Source organism: Oryctolagus cuniculus, chromosome 7 (assembly GCF_051225735.1).
Source record: "Oryctolagus cuniculus isolate XC-2025 breed Fujian yellow rabbit chromosome 7, ASM5122573v1, whole genome shotgun sequence".
NCBI classification, from domain to species: Eukaryota; Metazoa; Chordata; class Mammalia; order Lagomorpha; family Leporidae; genus Oryctolagus; species Oryctolagus cuniculus.
In genome coordinates, this window is record NC_142873.1 from 58,552,057 (window position 1) to 58,575,771 (window position 23,715).

The 23,715-nt window shown below is 49.8% G+C and overlaps 1 long non-coding RNA gene across 31 annotated transcripts in view; it reads left to right on the forward strand.

Annotated features, from left to right (window-relative positions):
- Positions 1 to 23,715, forward strand: part of LOC103350097 (uncharacterized) — a 163,109-nt gene that overhangs the window by 26,983 nt on the left and 112,411 nt on the right. For 22 of the 31 annotated variants that reach the window (XR_016210756.1, XR_016210759.1, XR_016210763.1 and 19 more), the window contains exons 1-3: positions 2,818 to 3,077; positions 3,342 to 3,443; positions 4,090 to 4,168. The exons of 1 other annotated variant lie outside the window; for it this stretch is intronic. This is a non-coding gene — a long non-coding RNA (uncharacterized LOC103350097). Of the gene's footprint in view, positions 1 to 2,772; positions 3,078 to 3,288; positions 3,444 to 4,089; positions 4,169 to 11,932; positions 12,286 to 23,715 lie in introns of those variants that run through there. 8 more of the 31 variants (XR_016210771.1, XR_016210776.1, XR_016210775.1 and 5 more) reach the window with 7 other exon arrangements.

Here is a 23,715-nt window from a genome sequence, read left to right on the forward strand (position 1 = left end):
GCTTGAGCTCTCTTCTGCTGCTCCCCAGGTACACGAGCAGAGGCTGGATTGGAAGTGGAACAGCCGGGACTTGAACCAGCACTTTGATATAGTCTGGGGGCTGTGCCACAGCACCCGCCACTGTGTGTGAACTTTTATTTGGACACGTTTTCAGTTCTTTTATACACCGAGGAGTGTAACTGATGGGTCATGGTAACTCTATATTGAACTTTCTGATACACCGCCAGACTATTTCCCAAAGTGTCTGCGCTGTTTTCCAACCTTACCAGCACTGTGTGTGAGTACCAGTTTTTCCACATTCTCTCCAACACCTCTTAGTTCCTTTTGCTTGGTAGCCATCCTGGTGGGTGTGAAGCAGTATGTCATTGTGGCATTGATCTGTCTTTCCCTAATGACTCCGGATGTTGAACATCTTTTCATGTAAATATTGCCACTTGCATATTTTCTCTGAAAAAATGTCTGTTCAAATTCATTGCCCAGTTTTTAATTAGGGTGCCCTATTGTTGTTCAGTTGTAAGAGTTTGCATATTATGGATACTAGTCTCATCAGAGGGGCCGGCGCTGTGGTGCAGCAGGTTGGCGCCCTGGCCTGAAGTGCTGGCATCCCATATGGACGCCGGTTCAAGTCCTGGCTGCTCCATTTCTGATTCAGCTCTTTGCTATGGCCTGGGAAAGCAGTGGAAGATGGCCCAAGTCCTTGGGCCCCTGCACCTGCGTGGGAGACCCAGAGGAAGCTCCTGGCTGCTGGCTTCGGATTGGCGCAGTTTCGGCTGTTGCGGCCAATTGGGGAGTGAACCAGTGGATGGAAGACCTCTCTCTCTCTCTGCCTCTCCTCTCTCTCTCTCTCTATGTGTGTAACTCTGACTTTCAAATAAATAAATAAATCTTAAAAAAATAGCCTCATCAGAAATATGGTTTACAGGGGCTGGTTCTGTGGCATAGTGGGTAAAGCCGCTTCCTGCAGTGCCGGCATCCCAATGGGCGCTGGTTTGAGTCCTGGCTGCTTCTCTTCCAATCCAGCTCTCTGCTGTGGCCTGGGAAAGCAGTAGGAGCTGGCCCAAGTTCTTGGGCCCTTGCACCCATGTGGGAGACCTGGAAGAAGCTCCTAGTTCCTAGCTTCAGTTCGGCACAGCTCCGGCCATTGCGGCCAACAGGGGAGTGAACCAGCAGATGAAAGATTCTCTCTCTCTCTGCCTCTCCTTTTCTCTCTGTGTAACTCTTTCAAATAAATAAATAAATCTTTAAAAATAAGAAATCTTAAAAAAAGGTTTACAAATCTTTCTCATCCCATAGGTTCTTTTCACTTTCTTCATGTCTTTTGAAGCACAGAAGTTTTTTATTTTAATGAAGTCCAAATTATACACTTCTTTGTTATAATCATCTGCTTTCTACATTATGCACAAAGATCATGAAGCTTTCCTATCAAGCACAATAAATAATAAGCGGCACATCTCAATTCCATGTTATGGCAATTAAAAAGTTTTTTAAAAGATTTTAATTTTTTGTTTTCACTACATTTGAAAGACAGTGATACATATTCAGCCTGTGTGTGTGTGTGTATGTGTATGTGTATGTGTCTGTGTGTGTGTATGTGTGTGTGTGTGTGTGAGAGAGAGAGAGAGAGAGATCTTCCATCTGCTGGTTCACTCTCCAAATGACCACAAAAGCCAGGGCTGAGCCAAGCTGAAGCAGGAGCCTCAAACTCCATCTGGGTCTCCTATGTGGGTGGCAGGGACCCAGGGACTTGAACCATCATCTGCTGCCTCCAAGGAAGCTGGATTGGAAGCAGAGGGGCTAGGACTCAAACCGGGCGTTCCAATATGGGATTCAGGCATCCCAAGAGGCACCTTACGCGCTGTGCCAAACGCTTGCCTCCATGTTGTGAAATTTCAGGGGTGGAATTGATATGGGGGGCCAGGAGAAGGTAGGGGAGACTCTTTGCTTGGATTTTAGAATTCAAAATAAGGTTGAATATTAGCCACAGCCTCTGAGCACGAAGCACCCAGTTTTCAAGGAGAGCTAGCTCTTTGGGAACGGCTCGAACCTTAAAACTTACAGTAGTTTTGCATGGGGTAAAGCCACAGCTCCTAGTAGGAGTTCAATCCCTGGATTGCCCTCCAGGACGGGTGAGGAGGGGGAGGCTGTGTCAGACCGAAGGGATGGGACTGCTGGGGGTAAGCCCGAGGGAGGGGTGCAAGGAGAGTGACACCTGAGGGAGGAGGAGGAGGAAGCAGGTCGGTCGGCCCAGGGGAGCGCTCAGACCCGCGGCGGAGCCCCTGCCAGCCAACAGGCAGCTTGGGGCAAACAGGGCTCCATGTGAGTGGCAAAGGGCGAGGCTCGCTCAGCCCTGGCTGGGAACTGTCCCCAAGAAGACCAAGAAGACCAGGGCTCAAAGCCTGGGGAGGCGGGAGAGCTGAAGGAACTCCCTGCGGGGGCAGCTAAACCTAACCCTGGGCAGCGAGGCAGCAGGTGCTCTGGAGAAGGGGCGTGGTCTCTGTCTCTGGGCGTGGTCTCTGCCTCTGCCTGCCGTGCACCAGGACTGCAGGCTAGAGTTCCAGGGACACGCGCGGCCTTAAGGCAACCGCGCTGCCTGGTTTCCTCCTGGTTGACGCGGAGAAAATGTCCCCTTGGCGGGCTGTGGGAGGCTTGGGGCAGAAGCGGGTGAGCAGAGTGCGGGGCGCAGCACAGGCATCTGGCGAGGGTGCGCGTTTCCCTCTCCCCCAGATGGAAATCAGCCAGGGGAACATTCTGTTCCGCTAGCCGGTCCCGCCCTGCTCGGTGTAGACTTCATTTCCTGTCGTCTTCCAGGAGGCAGCCGAGCCCCAGGGCCGCCGCCTTAGCCTCTGGCTGTGCTGCCCCTGTGCCCCAGGGACTGAGAAGGCCCCTGGCTTGTCCCTCTCCCGACTTGCTCAGCCTGGGGGACTCCAAGACCTCCCCGGCTGCTGGCCTTCCCAGAGGGGTACTGCTGGTCAGTGTTAGGATGGGGAGGGGAGGGAGGCTTCCTGGAATGTTCTAGAAGTAAGCAAATTGCACCATCTCCTCCAGCTGCCTGGGAGTGCATTCCACGGAGGATTCCTGTAAGCAGCAGCATCGTGTTCCTCTTTCTAAGTGCCTCATTAAAAGCCCGGAGACAGACTCCCCCTGCTTCCCTCAGCCTGGCGGGAGAGACTGCGCCTACCCGGGAGGGGGCAGGAGGTGCCCTGGGCCAGCCATTACCCCCCACTGGGTGCCCTGACCACGGCGACACTGGTCTCCAAGGCCCAGTCACTTCCCACAGGCATGTAATTTGGCCCGATTTACCGGGAAGTCGCATAAACACGAGCCACTTGCGTTTCTTCCAGTAGCTGCCCTGGGCTCCGCGGGGCCCCCTCTCTCTTTCCTGCTGGGGAGCAACGGCTTGGTCTGGCTCCGGAATTTTCGATGACTACCACAGCCTCATTCCGGTAATTAAGACTCAGCCTTTTACATTTTTAAAACTTTCATCTCAAACCCGATTCGATGCTCTTCTCTCGTTCCTGCAGCGCACGCTGGAGCTGGGCGCTGGCCGCGTGGAGCGCCGGTGCGCGTTTGTTGGCACGTCCTCCCTCCCCGGTCTCCCAGGCTTTAGCGTCTCTCTTAGGGCAGAGCGGGGAGGGGCGAAGGCGAATAAGAGCCCCCTTTTTATGACTGTAGGGCACAAAGAAGCATCCCCTACCCCTCCCTGGCTCTGTCTGGCTTTGACGCTGCAGATTCCCTCCATCACTGAGGTCACCTCTTCCCCCCCATCTTAATTCGGCAGCCACCTGGGCAAGTCGTTGGCTTCTGGCCTTTAGCAGGCTCTGTGCATCTCCATGCGGAGCCAAGACCTGCCGGATGCCTCTCGCACTAGTTTTGGAGAGCCATGCGGCCCTGGGATGGGAGAGGCCTGCGTCTCTTTTCTAGTCACGCTGCCGTAGGCTCTGTTTCCCATTGCTGGACGGGCTAGGGCAGGGCCCTCGGCCTTCACGACCTCCAGGCCGGAAGTGGTACCTGGCTACTTTCAAGAGCAATGCCAGGCCTCAGATGGCCTCAGAGGGCGTGCACGAACCACACTGCCTTTCTTTCCTGCAGTGAGGGGACACGAAGCAGACTGGGCTGTGGTTGCAGGCCCCCAGGACGGCGAGGACCCCTGCGCCTCCGAGGCGCTGTGGTGAGTCTGGACTCCTTCTCTGTCCTACCTGGGGAGGAGAGCTTTTCCGCTTCCCTTCGGCTCTCGGTCCTGTTTACATCCTGACTGCAGGTGGGCTGGGTGCCCGTCCGTTGGGAGGTGCTGGTGTGGAGGGAGCTGGCGCCACCTGCTGGCCGATTGCTGGTAACACGCTGGGATTGCTTGGCTCCTCTGGGCTGCAGTTTAGGCGTCCCGCAATGTACAAGGACTCTGCTCTTCCTCCTGGAAGGATTCCTAGGTTGTCTCAGAAAGCTGAAATTCTCTTTGACTGTGTTCCTCAGCACTCGGGCCCTCGTTGGCAGTAAGTCCATGTGTATCCGAATGACCCTCTTCATGTGTGTCTGGGTAGCGTTTGCAACGTTTATGGATTCTTGCCGCATGCCATCCACTTCTGTCCTATTCGTGTCACATATTCGTCTCATTCAGGCCTCACTACCACAACCCCATGAGCCGGGGACCAGTTCTATCCCACTTTACAGATGGGAACACTAAACTGAGACACACAAGTCCCATAGCTGCCCAAGGCCTGGAGCCAGGAAGTGGTATGAATAGGTGGTCAGAGCTCACAGCCTGTACACTCAGCCGCTGTCCTGTCTTGCCTACTTGGTTTTCTGCTATGGTCCCTCTGCCCCTCACCTCTTTCCCTCCCACCCCTCCAGGGTCCTGAATAAGCACTTATTTGTAGATCAACTTATTTGTAGATCAGGACGTAGTGCTTACCAGAGTAACTTTTTGTCTGCACTAACACAGTCTGCCCAGCTGGGGCTTGTGCAAGATCTGAGCAAGCCCTGGGGAGACTGTGGTCAAGTTGCAAGTGGGCCAGCCTGGGGTGATGCTGATGTCATCGGCATAGACCCTTTTGCACAGAAGGCCAAGCTTTCTCATCAAATCCTTTCTCAAACATTTTAGTTGAATTTTTCCCAGGGAGGCCCGGAGGCCCCAGGCGAGTCTACCTGAGCACCTCTGTTCCCTCCAGAGCTGAGCATCTCCACTGTGTGTCTAGTACGTCCCCTCCTGTGGTCTCCAGGCCACTGCCCGGAGCACAGAGGTGCTGTTCCCATGTACATGAAATGGGTGAGGAGGCCTGAGGTTAGCCAGCTGCCTGAGGTCACAGAGCTTGCACCAGGTCTTCAATGGCCAATCAGTATTAATAAAAAAATAGATGTTTCAAAAATTCTTTGCAGCAATGTAAATATATTTTCTAATTCCACTTTTCTATGAACTTTTTGAAGTGCCTTCACATTGGCTGATATGGGGACCTGGGACCGCAACTTCTGTCTCCGCCTCTTCGTGTGGCAGGTGCATCCTTAGCTACCTTCCCTGAGCCCCAGGCTGCCCCCACCCCCCTTACATGCTCTCCATCCGCCAGTGGGCAGCTCCCCTCCTTTCCTCTAGCCCCGCCAAGCCCCTGTACTCGCCCCTCTAGCCTCCTCCCACCGGCTTCACCAGCACTTTCCCCATTTCTCCCAAGGCCTGGAAGCCCCTCTGGGAGTAGGGGCCCCAGGCCACGAAGACCCCTGATGGAAGTCCACGGAGGCGCTGTTCATTGCCTTTACCGGCCCGAGTCATGGTGATGTTATTTATTGTCAGATAAATGTATTTCCAGATAAAACAGAAACGAACAAATACATGCAGTGACAGAGCTGTAAAAAACCCTGCCGGCTCACTCACTTGAAGAAAGCCTGCACAACTAATTAACCCGGGCAGGCCTCCGTGCTGTTTGGAAACAAGCTTAGAATTAATATAGCCCTTCTCAGCTGCCGGAGCCTGCCTCTAAATCTTTATTGGGCAGGAGCAAGAGAGACACACACAAAGAGTTATAGAGACAGGGGGAGGCCGGGCTGGAAGAAGGCTGAGAGACAGAGGAAGATAAATACAGCTCTCCATCTGCCTCCGCACCCGCACGGCTCATCCTAGCTAGACAGAGACACGGGCAGACAGACAGACAGGCAGGCGGGCAGGCAGACAGACGGTGTTTCTTCCTAACTGAGAACTAAGAGGAGCCTTTGTCCAGCTCAGGGAACAGTGCACTTCCATACCACTGAGCTCAGCGAACCAGGGAGGCTGTCGGCCTGCGAGGGGCTTGTGAACAGAGGTCATTTAATTTAGTGGCTTTTAATTTATTTTTAGCAGCAAAACGTTTTGTTGAAATGAAATCACACGCAGCAGTGCCCTGTCTAAAGCAGACAAAGGCAGAGAGAGCTGCCTTGCCCGGAGCTTGTCACCACTTGAGGCCCCCACTTCTCTGTAGCCAGGGCAGGCACCCCTGCCTCTGCGGGGACCTTGGGGCCCAGGAGAGCACCCGTGGGCAAGCTGGAGCTGCCTGGCTCTGCATGGAGAGGCTGGGACACATCCCTGCTTCTTCAGGCTCCGCCTCATTCGGGAGTCGCCCGCAAGGGGGAGCGTGGTAGAGAGGCTGTGCCACTGGCTGAATGAGGTGGCCTTCCCCAGGGTTCGCCCCCTCTCTTGCAGTGAACTTGAGGCTGGGAACCGTTCATGGAGTGGCACCATGGGGCTTTGTGTGGTCCCCTCTGAGGAGGGGCTCCCTTGCTTTTAAAGGAGGCTGTGCACCGGGCATTGAAAGCCGGGCTCCGAGGTGGAATTGGAGATGGGAGATGGATGGAGGTGCCAAGGCCAGCCACTGTGTTTGGAGTCTCCCCGTCTCTGTTTAACCCCAGGTGTCCTTGGCTTGGGCTTGGACAACAAGGGGGCACAGCAAAAAGGAGAAAACACGAATCAAGAAGTAATGCCTTTTTTTTTTTTTTGGAAGGAGAAATTATAAATTGCAATTTAATCACATAATCACTTTGACACTCTCAAGCAAGCTAATTTCTTCCCTTGCTTCATTTCATCCACTCGGTGAGATGAATCTTAATGAATAATGTCCTATGAATATTTAATTTTTGATCAATTTGAATTTTCTCTGGCATACCTGCTGGAGATATAAATCAGTTCCCTTTCTTCCCTGCCGAGTGGATTTGGATGGCAGCCTGGAGACATCTCTGCCCATGGCCACAGAAGCGGCTGGCCTGAGAGCACGGGGGTTTAGAGTTGCTACCGCCTCAGCATTGCAATTTGAATCTCTCTAGTTGCCATTCGTCGCCTGTGTTTTCCAACAGCTGTCTGCCCTACCAGTGGATGCCGCAAGCCAGTGGATGTCTGGGTGGGTGAGCTGCATCTGAAAACACTTCCACAGGTGCCCCCTCCTGCTCCACCATTTTTCTTCAATGACTCGAAGAAGCCTCCCTTGTGACACTAACTTTGTCTTTCCTGCTCCTAGTGACAAGCGCTGTCTTGTATCTACAGAGGAGCATTGCCGTTCTCACCTTCTCTTGTGAGATAATACTTGCTTTTGCTACAAGGCATTATGGCTTGCGAACTGACTTCACTTAAGTTTCTTCTTTTTATGCCTTATCACATCCCCGTGTTCCATCTCTTCGTCCTGACTGTGAGGTGAGGCAATGGGGCTGCAGAGTTCTTTCTTACCCTGGGCCAAGAAGTTTAAGTACTGGAACTCACACTCTACCAACTGCTGAGTTCAAAACCAGAGGAATGGGTCCAATCTGAGCTGTCTACACAGACGGGAGACAGACTGTCCATGACTGCAGCCTGGGGGACAGGGACACAGCCCCCATGGACAGGTTGGAAGTGGTCTCAGTGATGATAATGGTACCTGTTGAAAAAAATAGCTTCCGTTACTTAAAGGGGCTCCACACATGTTTGGATGTGTTTGTTCTCCACCAGTGAAAGCAATGGGCTTCAGTGCTTCAGGGAGGCAGGGACCTCCTTGAACAAAGAGGTCATTGCTTAGTCTTAAATCTCAAAGCCAGCTTCTTGGTGTTGAGCTCACCAGGTTAGAAGTCCTGAAGCAGCGGACTTTGCAACTGGAGAAAAAAGAACCAAAACTGCAGTCCGTGGATGTGGGTGCTGGCGCCACCCTCCAAAGTTAGGAGCAGCTGGGGAAAGTGTAGGAACCAGACTAGACAGGCGCAGGCAGAGGACGGCGTGAACCAGTGATCGGGTCTCCTTTCTTGTTATGAAGTCAGGTAAGAGCCACCCAACACCCAACTACCATTCAGGAAGAGCCGTGGTGGCCGTGTCCAAGGAGGAAATTTAGGCCTGGGCTGAGCCATCCAAAGATACTTTTATGCCAGTTTCCAAGATTCACTTCTGCGTCTACCCACGATTCTAGAATCCGGGACTGGAGACGAAGATGACCTGCCAGAGCTTTACTGAATGTGTCGTCCCAAGGCAGCAAGAATAAGAAAACAAGAAAAGTGAGAATGGGGAGGGGAGAAGTGAGTCTCAGCCTCGTAAGAAAGCCGCTTTCGTTATTCTGACATACGGGATTTCTTCCAAATTGACCATGAGAAACCATCGCATTCAAAATTCTGTGTGTGTGTTGGGGGTTGGGGGGCTACTTTGAATTTGTCTCCTGCCTTTTCTTCATTCCTGTATTGCAATAGTCGACGTTTGCCCATAGCTTGTTTTTTTTTTTTAATTTTTTTAAAGATTTATTTTATTTATTTGAAAGAGTTACAGAAAGAGGTAGAGACAGAGAGAGAGAGAGGTCTTCCATCTGCTGGTTCACTCCCCAGATGGCCACAACGGCCGGAGCTGCGCCGATCCGAAGCCAGGAGCCAGGAGCTTCTTCCGGGTCTCCCACGTGGGTGCAGGGGCCCAAAGACTTAGGCCATCTTCTACTGCTTTTCCCAGAGAGTTGGACTGGAAGAGGAGCAGCCGGGACTAGAACCGGTGCCCATATGGGATGCTGGCGCTTCAGGCCAGGGCTTTAACTTGCTGTGCCATGGTGCTGGCCCCTCGCCCATGGCTTGTTAATGCTACTGCCCCATGAGGCTGTGTAACCTGGTCCCTCTGGGAAGTTCTGAGAAGGTTAGCGGTACCGTGCCTATGCCATGGCCCTTTGTGGTAGTTTTAAAATACGACGTGTTCCCAAATGCCTTAATACCCCTTCCCTCAAGAGGTGGAGCCTAATTCCCCTCCACTTGCTTGTGGGCTGGTCTTGGTGACTTGCTCCTAAGAGATAGAATAAAGCGAGAGCAACACAGGCGATTTCAGAGATGAGGTCATAAAAGGCACTGTGTCTTGCACCCTGCTCTTAGATTACTTGTACTGGGAGGAGTATCCTTATGTAAGGATACCCAAGTGGCCTACATGGTGAGGATCTGAACTCCGGCCAATAGCCCTGGGAGCGGGCATCGTGGTGGTTCTTGGAGGCCTGGTCAAGCCTTCAATTGACTTCAGTTCCTGTCAACAATGTCCCAGTGGCTGTCCCCCGAGAGACCCTTGGCCGGAACCGCCCTGCAAGCCACTTCTGGATTCTTGACCCAGAGAAACTGTGCGTGCTCAATGTCTTTGTCTTAAGCCACAGGTTTTGGAGCAATCCGACAGAGAGCAGTAGTAATAACGCACCCTTTAGCTGAGTCTAGGAGTGGTGAGAGAAGGCCTCCGTGGGTCTTCATGGGTCAGAGCTGAGCACCAGGGCTGTCTCCTGCTGTGGCTGGTGCAGTGGGGAGTCTGAGGGGAAACCTTCACTCTGCAGAAGGTGGAGACCGAGTCAGGAGATGAGGGATGGCGGCAGTGGCCATGGCCACCTGTTGAGGGCAGAGTTACATGGTGTGAATCAGGCACGGTCGTGCGCTGGGTCTGGTGCACGGACTCCTCTCCCATCGTCTTGCACTTTCTGCCCAGGTTGAGTCCCCAGAAGCACGAGTGTGCACGTTACAGAGGGATCGAGAATCCACAGATATTTCGCATATCTGCATAATGGTGTGAGCAGGATTGAGGCCACTATTTTTGTTAAACAATATATTTCCAAAACAGAAAATTAAAATAATATCGGGAAAAAGATAAAACAGTGATCACATAATCCCCCAACAATCCATTATAGAGAGAGACCAGTTATATACTTTGAGATTACACCCATCTTCCCTTACCAATAAGCAGAATTAAACTTCTTTTTTTCATCTAATATAGTAGACTAGGGTGTTCCTTGAAATTCCTACAGAAAAAATTTGACCTTAAATGATGGAATATATGTATATTCACATTATCTTTTAATTCCATTTTCACCAACTTTTTGAAGTCTATGTATGTGTGTGTAAGAGTACTTTAAACAGTTCATGAAAATGGATTTAGAATATAAGTTTATTTTGGTGCAAAATTTTTTGAAATAGAAAGAGGAGTTTTCAAAAAGTTCATGGAAATATATATTATGAAAAAATTGTGCATTGGTTTCAAAAATTCTTTGCAACAAAATAAAATTATCTTTAATTTCCTTTTTCACAAACTTTTGGAAGTATTTTAGTATGTACACATACATACATATGATGAGACTGATGTGTATGCATCCCACTTTTAAGAAGGCAGAATACATGACTAAGTTGGCACAAAATAAGGGAAATTTGTTAATAAGAAACAGGAAGTTGTGAATCAAAAAGAATAAGCGAGGTGTAGAGCTAGTCTTGGTCTTGGAGCCCAGCTGGGTTTTAATAGGTAATGTGGGCCATATATATGAAATTAGAATATGATAGCCCAGGGATCATGCAATCGGCTCTTTCCATCAGCCTGGGATCCCTGACAGGTAAAATGCTCCATAAATAGAAAAAATGAATTTACAAATAGAAAGAGTTGATGAGGACACTTGCTTGTTATCCTTGACTCTTGATGAAATAGAATAAAAAACAGAAAGAAAATGATTTTCTTAGAGAATTCCTAATATTAAACCTGAACCTCACTCTGAAAATTTGAAGTTTCTTGCATTGATGATATTCCCAGGGCTTGAAAAAACAAAACAGCAAATCCTTCCTGAAAGAATATACTTTAAGCCCTGGGGTCAGAGAATTCTCACAGGTGCAGTTCCAAGGGAAAAGGATTTCACAATAAAAAGCCATCAGATGCATGAGGAAGCACATTACCTGGAATAACAACAAAGCCCTTAAAGAGTATAACGACCTGGATTTACCCAGTACAGAATAGAGAAGAAATGTGATTTAAGAAATAAAAGGATATTAAAATTCAAATGGGGGGGGGCTGGCACTGTCATTTAGCAGGTAAAAGCCGTTGTCTACAATGCCGGCATCCTATATGGGCACCAGTTCGAGTCCCCGCTGCTCCACTTCCAATCCCACTCTCTTCTATGGCCTGGGAAAGCATCAGAAGATGGCCCAAGTCCATGGGCCCCTGCACCCATGTGGGAGACCTGGAAGAAGCTCCTAGCTCCTGGCTTCGGATTGGCACAGCTCCAATCGTTGTGGCCATCTGGGGAGTGAACCAGAAGATGGAAGATCTCTCTCTCTGCCTCTCTGTAACTCTGCCTTTCAAATAAATAAATAAATAAATATTTTATTTTTTAGACAGGCAGAGGGACAGTGAGAGAGAGAGACAGAGAGAAAGGTCTTCCTTTATGCCGTTGGTTCACCCTCCAATGGCCACCGCGACCAGCGCACTCCGGCCAGCACACCCCGCTGATCTGAAGGCAGGAGCCAGGTGCTTCTCCTGGTCTTCCCATGGGGTGCAGGGCCCAAGCACTTGGGCCATCCTCCACTGCACTCCCAGGCCACAGCAGAGAGCTGGCCTGGAAGAGGGGCAACCGGGACAGAATCCAGCACCCCGACCGGGACTAGAACCCGGTGTGCCAGTGCCGCAAGGCAGAGGATTAGCCTATTGAGCCACGGCATCGGCCATAAATAAATATTTTTTTTTTTTTTTTTTTTTTTTTGACAGGCAGAGTGGACAGTGAGAGAGAGAGACAGAGAGAGAAAGGTCTTCCTTTGCCGCTGGTTCACCCTCCAATGGCCGCCGCTGCAGCCGGCGCACCGCGCTGATCCTGGCAGGAGCCAGGAGCCAGGTGCTTTTCCTGGTCTCCCATGGGGTGCAGGGCCCAAGCACCTGGGCCATCCTCCACTGCACTCCCTGGCCATAGCAGAGAGCTGGCCTGGAAGAGGGGCAACCGGGACAGAATCCGGCGCCCCAACCGGGACTAGAACCCGGTGTGCCGGCGCCGCAAGGTGGAGGATTAGCCTATTGAGCCACGGCGCCGGCTCATAAATAAATATTTTAAAAAATTCAAATGAGAATGTTGTTGTTGTTGCTCTGTTTGTTCTACATAAGACCACTGGTTGAACTCTGTAATCAATGCACAATCATTCTTAGGTGTTTAAAATTAACAGAAAAGTGATCTCTGTTAAACATAGGAGTGGGAATAAGAGAGGGAGGAGATATATAGGTCGACACATGCTCACTCGGACTTACCTCCAATGGTGGAACTAGAAATGTGCCAGGGGATTTCAGCACAATCTTACCAAGGAGGCAGGTACCAATGCCAGTGCACTTGGTAAAGTGATAAGTATAAATACACAACCGATCAAAAAGATAGGGTAAGTGTTGAAGATATTTCACAAATAAGACCAGTGTAAGCAAACAATGAAGGATAGAATTAAAAGGGAGAGTATGATCCTGCGGGGGAAGCAGGACACACAGCAGACTCATAGAATGGCAAATGCCCAAAACAGCACTCCTGCCTCAGAATCAACCCTTGGGACATTTGGATCTGGCTAAAAGGTCCATGAGAGTCTCACAGGCATGGGAAGCCATGACACGGTGGCAAAAAACAATCTAAATGAAAGATCCTGGTGAACAAGACCCCAGCAGAAGGAACAGGCCATCGAAGAAGGAGGCACCTTTCTCTGAAGGGAGGAAAGACCTCCACTGTGATATGGCCTTGACTAAACAAGTACAGAGTTGGTGAACTCAAGGGGCTTCCATAGCCTAGACAGCTCATAGCAAGAGTCTCGGGTGATTGCTGATGTCATAAATAAGAGTGCCAATTGTTAAATCAACAACGGGAGTCACTGGGTACATGCTCCCCACGTAGGATCTCTGTCCTTAATGTGTTTTACTATGAAACTTAAAAACAACACTACAGTCGAACAATACCCTATACCTTGTGCGGTTGTGTGAGGGCAGCCTGTTGAAATCCTTGCTTAGTGTATACTAAGTTGATCTTCTGTATATGAAGGTGATTGAAAATGAAACTTGATGAAGGGCGGAATGGGAGAGGGAGTGGGAGAGGGGAGGGCCTCGGGAGGGAGAGAGGTTGAGGGGGGAGCCACAACAACACAAAAGTTGCACTTTGTAAATTCACATTTATTAAATAAAAAAAAAGAAAAAGAAAAAAATTCAAATAAGAGAACAAAAGACTATTAGAATAAATTAGAGGTTAAAAAAAAGAAACAAGTTCACCTTCTAGAAAAGAAAAACTAAAATAGTCGTTGGCTTAACTCAATGGATTCAATAATAAATTAGACGCAGCTGAAGATGTAATTGGTAATCTGGAAGTTGCTTTGAAGAATGACATAGAATACACTCAAAAGATAAAGCGATGAAAGCATTAGGAGCTGGAAAGGACAGAGTGAGTACATACAACATATACATCATTGGACTCGCCAAGAATGAAAGAGAAAGAGTGGAAGAGAAACACTAAAAAAGACAATGACTACAAATTTCCAGTCCTGATGGAAAATACCAGTTCTTAGTCTTAACAAGCCCCAGTGAATCCCAAGCAGCATAAAGAAAAAGAAAACTCATATTTTGTGGAAAAGCTGAAAACACTAGACAAGGGGTCCTAAAACTAGAAAGGAAAGAGAGATTACCTGAGAAGCAATGAGGATTCCATATAGTGCTCATTTCCCAACACAGCAATGGCAATCGAAGACTGTGGAATGGGAGCGGTGAGGTGGTAAGTGAACATAGCCATCACGCTAGAATTCTTACCCCCGTCAGGATGAAGCATGAGGGAAAAATAAAGATAATTAGAAATGTTTTTAAAACAGATTTATTTTATTATTTTGAGTGTCAGTGTTAAAGAGAGAGAGGGAAAATCAGAGAGAGAAAGAGATCTTACATTCTCTGGTTCACTCCCCAAATGGCCCCAGTGGCTGGGGCTGGGCCAGGCTGAAACCAGAAGCCTAGAACTCCATTCTGGTCTCCCACGTGGGTGGCAGGGGCCCAGGCATTTGCACCATCTTCTGCTGCTTTCCCAGAGGGCCTTAGCAGGGAGCTGGATGGCAAGTGGAGCAGCCAGAACTCAAACCAATGCTCATTTGGGATACAGGCATCACAGGTCGGGGTTTAACTTGCTGTGCCACATCACTTGCCCTAGCTGCTTATTCCTAATTATGGATAGTCTTAAAATTTTTAAAATTTATCAGTTGAGAGGAAAGGAATGGTGGAGAGAAAGAGAGAGAAGACTCTGCCAGCTGCTGGTTCATTCCTCAAATGTGTACAATGGCCAGGACTGGGCTGGGTTGAAGCCAGGATCCAGGAACTCAGTCTAGGTCTCCCAGTCAGCGGCAGGGGCCCAACTACTTGAGCTGTAACCCGCTGCCTCCCAGGCTCTGCATTAGCAGGGAGCTAGAATCGTGGTCTAGAGCTGGGAAATTGAACCCGGGTACTCTGACATGGAATGTGGGTGTCTGGATAAACGTGTTGACTGCCAGACCAAATGCTCACTCCTGGCTGTTCTTTCAAATATAAAGAGCTAGGATAGGTACTTTCTGTGTGTCTGGTGCAGTAAAAACAGACAACTTACAAGCGCTGCTATGATGGCTGATGTGCGCTTCCGGAAAGCCTTTGAATGGAAGGGCGAGTATGATGAGTCTACTTTGAGACCTGCTGCCTTTGCCTCCCCAAAGGGTGCACAATCCGTACCTCTGCCAACAGGGTGCGAGAGTCCATTTCTCCACGTCTTTCTGTGCACTTTCCCCAAAATGCAGCCCTACTGTATACACCAGCATGGGGAGCTAGGCTTCACTGAAGAGATTGGACTAGGAAGAATAATTTATGAAGTAGGCGATGTAATTAATCCTCTCTTACAGAAGAAGAAATTAACAATCACTGCGGTGGAGGCAGGGCTCCACTGTGACCCAGTCTCCTCCCTGTGCTCAGCCTAGTGGTCTTTTTACTCTATCCCACGGCTGGCCCAACTCCACCGAACCTTGGCAAGGGCACGGTCTACTGCTGCTACAGTGGAAACCTTTCCCAGTGCAGGTGAGCCAGACCGGCAGGCAGGCAGAGTGTGTGCATGGCAGGCTGCTGGCAGAGGCTGCTTGGTACTGCTGGGGAGAGAGGTTCTCAGCCATTCTGTCCTCGGGGCTGGGGACCACTGCTTTCCTTGGCCCTTGGTCCTGAAGTCCCCCTGATGACAAACTTCTGAGACCGGGGACGGGAGGCCCCAGAGACCTGATGATCAGCCGGGTGTCTGGCACATGGAAGATACTTGCTAAATATTTACTGGCTCTCGAATACGCTGCGGTTGATTGTTTTGTCACCAAATATGGTGGCAGATCTGTCCCTCTGGCAAGGCAGCCCTTCAGTCTCAGCACGAAGTGAGTCCGGGAGAACAGGTGAACCGACCTTCCACACACAGTCCCTTCTGCTAAAAAGCCCAGGAGCTGTCACAGGCGTGTGGCGCCCCCACCTCCGGCTCCCCGCTCCAGCAAGGTTCATTGATCTCCTTTCCTCCGAGTGGTTAGCAGGGAGATTGGCAGGCGGCGGTGGCAATGGAAGTTTAATGTTCTGGAAATCCAGTCTTTTTCCTTTTTCCTCTGAGGTTTTCCCTGGTGAGCCGCGAAACGTCTTGCAGCTTACCAGGCAGACAGCGCGGGGGTGGGGCGCGAGTTTCACCGTGAGACGCTGGAGTTTATTGCTGGGACTCCAAGTCCAGGTTCTACTGTGGCAGGCCGCGGTGGGGAGGGAAAGAATGACAGTGCTGCCCTGGGCGGCGCTGTCCCCCGCTGTGACCCTGAGATTGGACCACCCACAACACCGCCGGTGCTCATTCTGCACAAGCCACGGCTCATGCCTGTGGCGCACAGCCTCCGCTACGACAATCGGTCAGTCTTGGAGCTCTGAGCTGGTGCCCAGCATCCGGGGCGGGGGTCCTAGGTCCTGTGCTTGTCTAACGGAGGACTCGGTGCCGTGGGGGAGAGCTGGCGGCCCAGTTCTCTATCAGCTGTGTGGTGTCGGCGATGCCTCTCTCTTCCTCTGAGCCTCAGCTTTCCTTCTCTGGATACCCGCGTGCAATTAGGTATTTATGGGTCTGACTAGCACTCTTCCTGCTACATAGAGAGGTGGAAGGCCCAGCAGTGCCTCCGACACCAGATCCCCTGGCCTCAAACCTGACTCTGACAACTTTCTTGCTGTGGGAACTTGGACAAGTAGCTTAACCTTCCCATACCTTGGTTTCTTCACCTCTGAGATGTGATAATAATATATAATTATCTGTATCTATATCTTACAGGATCATTGTGATGATCAAACAAGCTAACAGTCATAAAAAGTTTTAAAACCATGCTAGCTCATAGTGAGTGTTATACTGATTTTTTTTTTAAGATTTGCTTTATTTATTTGAAAGAGTGACACAGAGGGAGGGAGAGAGGAAGGGAGGAAGGGAGAGAGAGAGAGAAAAAAAAAGAGAGAGAGAGAGAATCTTCCATCTGCTGGTTTACTTCCCAAATGGCCACAATGGCCAGAGCTGGGCCAAGCCAAAGCCGAGAGCCAGAAACTCTGTCTGGGTCTTCTACACGGCTGCAGAGGCCTAAGCTTCTGGGCCATCTTCTGCTGTTTTCCCAGGTGCGTTAGCAGGGAGCTGGATCAGAAGTGGAGCAGCAGAGACTCAAACCAGTGCTCTTGTGGGTTGCCGGCGTCGCAGGCAGACCTAACCTGCAGGACCCTAGTTTTTTTTTTAAAAATCAGTACAGGAGAGGCTGTGTGGCTTAGTGGTTAAGATGCAGCTTGGGATGCCCTCACTCCATGCTGGAGTGTCTGGGTTCCCGTGCTGCCTCCTCTCCCAATTTTAGCTTCCCACTGGTCTCCATCCCGTGAGACAGCAGCTGATGGATCAAGTAGCTGGGTCCCAGCCCACGATGGAAACCTGGATTGAGTTCCCAGCTCCTGGCATTGGCCTGGCTCAGGACTGGTCATTGTGGGCATTTAGGGGAGCTCTGTTAGTTGCCTCATTCTCTTTTCCCGTCTCTCTGCCTCTCAAAAATATAAAAATTAGAAGTAAAATAAGTAGTGAAGCCTCTCCCCCCACCTTTCCCCTGCTTCCCTTCCTCCGTGCCCCTGTGTTCTTTGCTGGTCTCTAAGATCCAATTTGGGTCTTGGTTTCCTGATTTGTAATCAGTGCTTCTTGGGGTCACACTTCTTGTGTGGAGCCCCGGCTCCTACCTCTGTCTCACCATGTCCTTCCCCTTGGCACTCGAGTCTGTGTCTGGGAGCTGGTGCTGCCCTTGCTGCCCCATGCCTTCCTGGTTTCCTTGTTCTCTCGCAGCCAGTGCTGCCCAGGTTCTAGAGGGCCCGTGATTGAGTGCATCCGAGGGACAACAGGCTCTCTCCATCAGACTTCATCTCTGGGGAGCCCAAGCAGAGCAAGGGCTTTTCATCCCACATCCCATCCAGATACTTCCCAGTGCCAAGTCTAGCCTTCCTCTTCAGTTTGGGAATTATTTTTCTGGGGACCTCTTGTGTTTGCAAGGCAGCCCTGTCACTGTTGAACAGATCCAGTGAGCCATGATGACAACGACAATAACAGCAGCGATCACTATTGAGTGTTTACTGTAAATCAGTCTGCTGTACATCTCTTAACTCTCATTTTTACAGCAGCCCTGTCAAACAGGTTTCCCCCTGAATTTTATTTTGGTAAAATACATAAAATTTACTATCAAAACCATTTTTAAGTGCTCAGTTCAGTGATATTAAGTATATTCATATTGCCGTGTAACCATCGCCATCATCTATCTTTAGAGCTCTTTCCATCCTGCAAAGCTGAAACTGCACCCAGTAAACAATAATTCCCCATTTCCTCCCTCGCCTCAGCCTCTGGCAACCAACCACCTTTCTGCTCTGTCTCTGTGAGTCTTTGACTACTCTGAGTTCCTTATGCAAGTGGAATCATTGCATATTTGCCTTTTTGTGATGGATTTCTTTCACGTAGCATAATGTCCTCAAGGTTCACGCATATTGTAGCATATTACAGAATTTCCTTCCTCTTTAAGGCTGAATTATATTCCGTTGTTCACATACGCCGCATTTTGCTTATGCATTTACCCATCAGTGAACCCTTCGGTTGTTTCTATGTTTAAGCTATTGTGAATCATGCTGCCAGGAACATGGGTGTATAAATATCTTTTTGAGATCCTGCTTTCAGGGATAAGCTAGATTCTATTATTTCCATTTTACAGATGCAGAAAATGAAGACTGGAAAAGATTAAGTGATTTTCCTAAGACTGCAGCTAGTAGCTTGGATTTGGATCCAAAGCCAGTTTTGCTTGGCTCCAAAGCCAGTGCTCTTCTTTCAGTCCCAAACTGCTGCCAATGGCCTGGAATCTGCTTCCCTGTCCCTTCCATCCACAGGATGTCCCCCAACCCACGTGATTGCTCTTCATGCATTTGAAGACAGCTATCATGTCACTTTAAGGTTGTGTCTTCTTCAGGCCGGACCCTCTCAACTCTGTTAAATCATATGACATTGTGTCTGGCCATCTCAACCTCTTGGCATTCCTCTGGACACACTTGTTGGTGAACATCTCCTTGAGGTTCTACATTCTGTAAACCAGACTCAGTGCTTGAGGCATTATGACCCTGTCTTGGCACTGTACTGTCAGAATGTAAGAGCAGCTAGGCCAGTCTAGGTCCACATCCTGGCTCTGCCCGCTTTACCAGCTGTGTGATTGTGGCAGGCACCATTTTTCCAAGGATGGCTACTAACATGTTCTTTTTGTCATGTGACAATTCTTTCTTCTAATGATGGGATCTATCATGTCCCTTCCATCTGAGCCTAGGTAGATCTTTGTGACTGCACGGCCAGTAAAAGATGGTGGAAGTGATGCTATGTGGCTTATGTGGTTAGGTCAGAGAATGGCACGCACTTCTGTCTTGTTCTTTTTGGAGACTCTTGGAACTCAGTCACCATGCTGTATGGAAGTCCAAACTGACCTAAGTGTAGAGATTCTATGGAGAAGCCATGTGTAGGGAGGTGTTCTGGCTGATAGCCCACCTGAAGTTTATAGCCAATGTCAACCTACACGTGGCTTCTCCATGTCTTTGACATCTCCATGTTGAGGAAGTCTTTTTTTTTTCTTTTTTTTATATATTTATATTTTATTTTATTTAATGAACATAAATTTCCAAAGTACAGCTTATGGATTACAATAGCTCCCCCCCATAACTTCCTTCCCACCCACAACACTCCCCTCTCCCACTCCCTCTCCCCTGAGGAGGTCTTTGTGATGACTCCAACTCTAGTTGCATTTGTTTCCACGCTAGGAGTAAGCATCCAGCCCCCATGTTACGAGTGACTGCAGGTGGGAATCATCCCCCTGAGCCCAGGCAGTCCTAGAATAAGTTTGCTGCCAGCCACTAAGTCAGGGAGTGATTCATTACACAGCAGAAGATCCTAGAACAGCGATTTTAGGCTTTCCGGAAGCTCCCTGAGCCTCAGTCCCCCTAGCTGTGAAATGGGGACCATGAAATCTACCGCAGAGGATTATTGTGAGAACTATAAGACAGTGCATATAAAATACTTGGTGTGTGCTCCCCAATTCATGAATGTGCAATAAATGATTGATTATGACTAATGACATGGGTGAAATAGGAAGGGGACTTGGTTGAGATTTAGAACTAGGAGAATGGGACAGTGAACTTGCAGTGGGGCAGCCTCTGTGGGCCATGCTGTGAGCGAGTGTGACAGGTGTCAGGCAACACCAGTGTGACAAAGATCAGTCTAGTCCAGGACTCTTTTCCTTCTTGGCCTGCCTGGCAGGCGGGAGTCATCCACACCGAGATCGGAGATGAGGAGGCTGAATCTTGGTCTATACAGGAGTTGGGTGCTGGGAAGGTGTGGGTAGGACACAGAGACCTTTTTGCCTTATGATTGAAGAGAGTTGGGGTTGCCGGCACCGCGGCTCACTAGGCTAATCCTCCACCTTGCGGCACCGGCACACCAGGTTCTAGTCCCAGTCGGGGCACTGGATTCTGTCCCGGTTGCCCCTCTTCCAGGCCAGCTCTCTGCTGTGGCCAGGGAGTGCAGTGGAGGATGGCCCAAGTGCTTGGGCCCTGCACCCCATGGGAGACCAGGAGAAGCACCTAGCTCCTGCCATCAGATCAGCGCGGTGCGCCGGCCACAGTGCGCTGGCCGCGGCGGCCATTGGAGGGTGAACCAACGGCAAAAGGAAGACCTTTCTCTCTGTCTCTCTCTCTCACTGTCCACTCTGCCTGTCAAAAAAATAAAAAAATAAAAAAATAAAAGAGTTGAAGTGAGGCTACTTGGGTGCCCCCCCCCCCCCCCAGCAAACCCTGACAGTTTGTGTGAGTATCCCAGGAGTTCAAGGTTGCAGCTGACATCTAACAAAACTACAAGGTGGAGAGCCAGGGACAATGCCTCACGGTGTTTTCTTACACCCCAGCCCCTCTTCAGAGGGCAATGGTCTCTGAGCCCTAAAGGGGTAATCTGCTGATGCAGGTGTCCGAAAAAATTCAAGCAGCCACAAACTCTTCAATCTGAAAAAGTGCAACTCACCATGCTAAGGGACCCCACCCCCAAAGAAAAACCTATACTCCTGCAAATAATTCATATGCTCAGTGTAGAAACAGGATATTCTAGAAGAAGCAAAAAGAACAAAAGTCCCCTGCGTTCCTGCAGCCCAGAGGTCACCTCTGTTAGCATTTTGGCCCACATGTACAGCCACCCAGACAGGATCCAAAATAGACGCCCGCTGCTTCGTAAACTGCTTTTTATCACTTAATGATACACCCTGGACATGTTTCCATGTTATGGAATATGAATCTGCTGTTCTGAGCTTTTCAAATTGGGGACATGTAGCAGCGTGCTGGGGGTCCTGTGAAGCTGCAGGAAAACCATGGTTCATCACACCAGAGCATCAATTTCACTCAGTGGTAACTCGCTTAAAGTATTATTTTTATATTAGAACAAATCCAGATACAGTATGGAGTAGAGTACAAAATCTGTGTGAATTTTTAGTGGAAGGTATGAGGCTTCAAAGGAATATCAAGCTTGCCTCATTCTTTGATACCATAATTTTTGTTTTTGTTTTTAAAGATTTATTTGTTTATTTGTGTGTGTGGGGGGGGGGAGGGGACATCTTCCATCCACTGGTTCACTCACTAAATGGCTGCAATGGCCAGGGCTGGGCCAGGCTGAAGCATTAGCAGGGAGTTGGACCAGAAGTGGAGTAGCTGGGATGCCAACTGGTGCTCATATGGGATACTGGAGCTGCAGGTGGCAACTCAACCCACCGCACCACAACGTCGGCCCTGGTGCCATCATTTTCAATGGCAGGTAGCCACTGACTTACAGAGAATGTTGGAGTGGGTTGAGCCAGGGGAGTGGGGCAGAGATAAATGATAACTTAGGGGCAACAGGAGCACCCAGAGTCTTCCTTGAGGTGGAGTCCCTCTTCCCATCGGCACTGAGGTGATCTGGAGGGCAATGTGGGCATCTTGAACTCGTCACGTGGTCTTCAGAGCCTGGGCCTGGGGTGGCCCCAGCTTTATCTGGGCCACACCACCCCAGTCTCCTCCTCAGCCCACTGGCATGGAACCCCTGGGGGTGGGGTAACCTCAAAGTAGGGAAAGTGTGGCCGCACCCCCCCCTGCTTCTCAGAACTAGCCCAGTAACTCTAGATGGGTGGTGCAGATCGAGAGAATCCTGTCCCAGCTCTGCTACCGAAAAACTCAGCCATCACAGAGAATTCGCCTCCTTCCCTCCGCCTCACTTTTGTCATCTATAAACTGGTGATAAAAGCAGCATCTCATGGGGTGACCGGGGGCATTAAGTGAGTAAAGCACTGTACTTAGAGTATCTTTTGGGACACAGTAAGTGCTCAATATGTGTTAATTACCATTATTATATAATCTATGACTGCCTAAGCATCTCATGGTAAATGGGTCCCACTCTTGTTTCAACCTGAACTTGCGGCTAATTAAAACTCTTGGGGCTTTTTCACTGGAGTTGTTATCAAGTTTGTATTCTCTGTGCTGTTATTCGTTTTTAATTGCATGGCTTGTTAATGTTCATTGTCTTGATTCTGATCTATTATTGTAGTCCAGGGTCATTACCCAACAACTGAATCTCTTCCAGAGCCCAGTTGGGTTTCAGGTTCTAATGGCGTTTATAGCTTTTCTGTTCCCATTTTACAGATGATAAAACCGAGGGAGGGGAACTGCTACCTACCGAATGAGTTCCTTGTGCCAGATAATGGGCTAGGTGCATCGCACAGGGCTCCTGAGTTAGTCATCAGAGCCATCTAAAGAGACAGGATTTGTTATTTCCATGTTACACATGTGGAAAGTGCCGTTCAGAGTGGGTAAGCAAAGTGCGCTAGGTCGCTCTGCTAACTTAGCATCATCCCTGTACCTCACACTACCTCCTGGTTCTGCACCGTTTGTAAACTGAAATGTCACGGCTCTGTTCACGCTATTGAAGGGGATGTTTTACAGGACAAAGCCAAGGACAGAGACAAATCACTGGAGAGCTCCTTCCAGTGGATCTACGACTCGCACATCAATCCCTGCGTCAATACCCTTTGTATGGGATCCTTCCATCACCGACATTGGAATCAGACGCTGCTGGAAACCAAGCACTAGAGCCTCTGAAGCAGTCACAAAGAAAACCTTCCTCCACATCTTGGAGGACAGCCCTTCCCCGGTCCCCTCTTGGCTGAAGTCTGGACGCTTCTAGAGTCGCACGTCCTGAATCAGTCCCAGACAGTGCTCCTTTTCCAGCTGAGTGTGAGAAGCTTTATGGAGCATCCTGGGAGCAGTCAGCATCCAGCCTGTGTTTGCTCTTGCTGTTGATTAAAGCCGACAGCTGGAGCACCAGGAGCCCAGGCTGTAGGCACAGCACTGTGAGGAGAGGAGAAGAATCGATAACAGTGCGGGACCAAAAGAAACCCACCCCCTTCCTTCCCACGATCGTGACCTACGGCTGACAGGAGAGCAGTCAGGTCCAGAGCAGACAAGTGGGTTTTTCCAGTGCATGTTTCTCCCAGATGGTCTCTGGCCTCCTTGGGAAGAGAAGAACAGAGGAGTTGGTCGTGGCCTGGTGATTGGAGCCACGTGTGCAGCAGCAGTAACTGTACTTTCCACAGGGGATGAGGATATCGTGGCAGTTGGAGCCCTGGAAACCCTGCTTAGCCCCCTGATCACCACTGATCTGGGCAGACCTTGAGCCGAATGAGCGAAGGAGGAGTCGGGAGAGGGTGTCACCCATCCCCACCCAGGGAACGAAGTCCCCTCTGCACTGGTGGACCTTAGACTCCCTAGTCCCCATCTCTCTGGCTACACAGGGGCAGGTGTGGTGCAGTGTGGTGTTTGGACCTAGGGCTTTGATCTTCTCCCTCGTCCACACGATCCTCTGCAGGGGCATGGTTAGGGGAGCGATCCTTTGTCTCCTGTTGTCACCTGTTGTTGGGCTGACTTTCACCCGT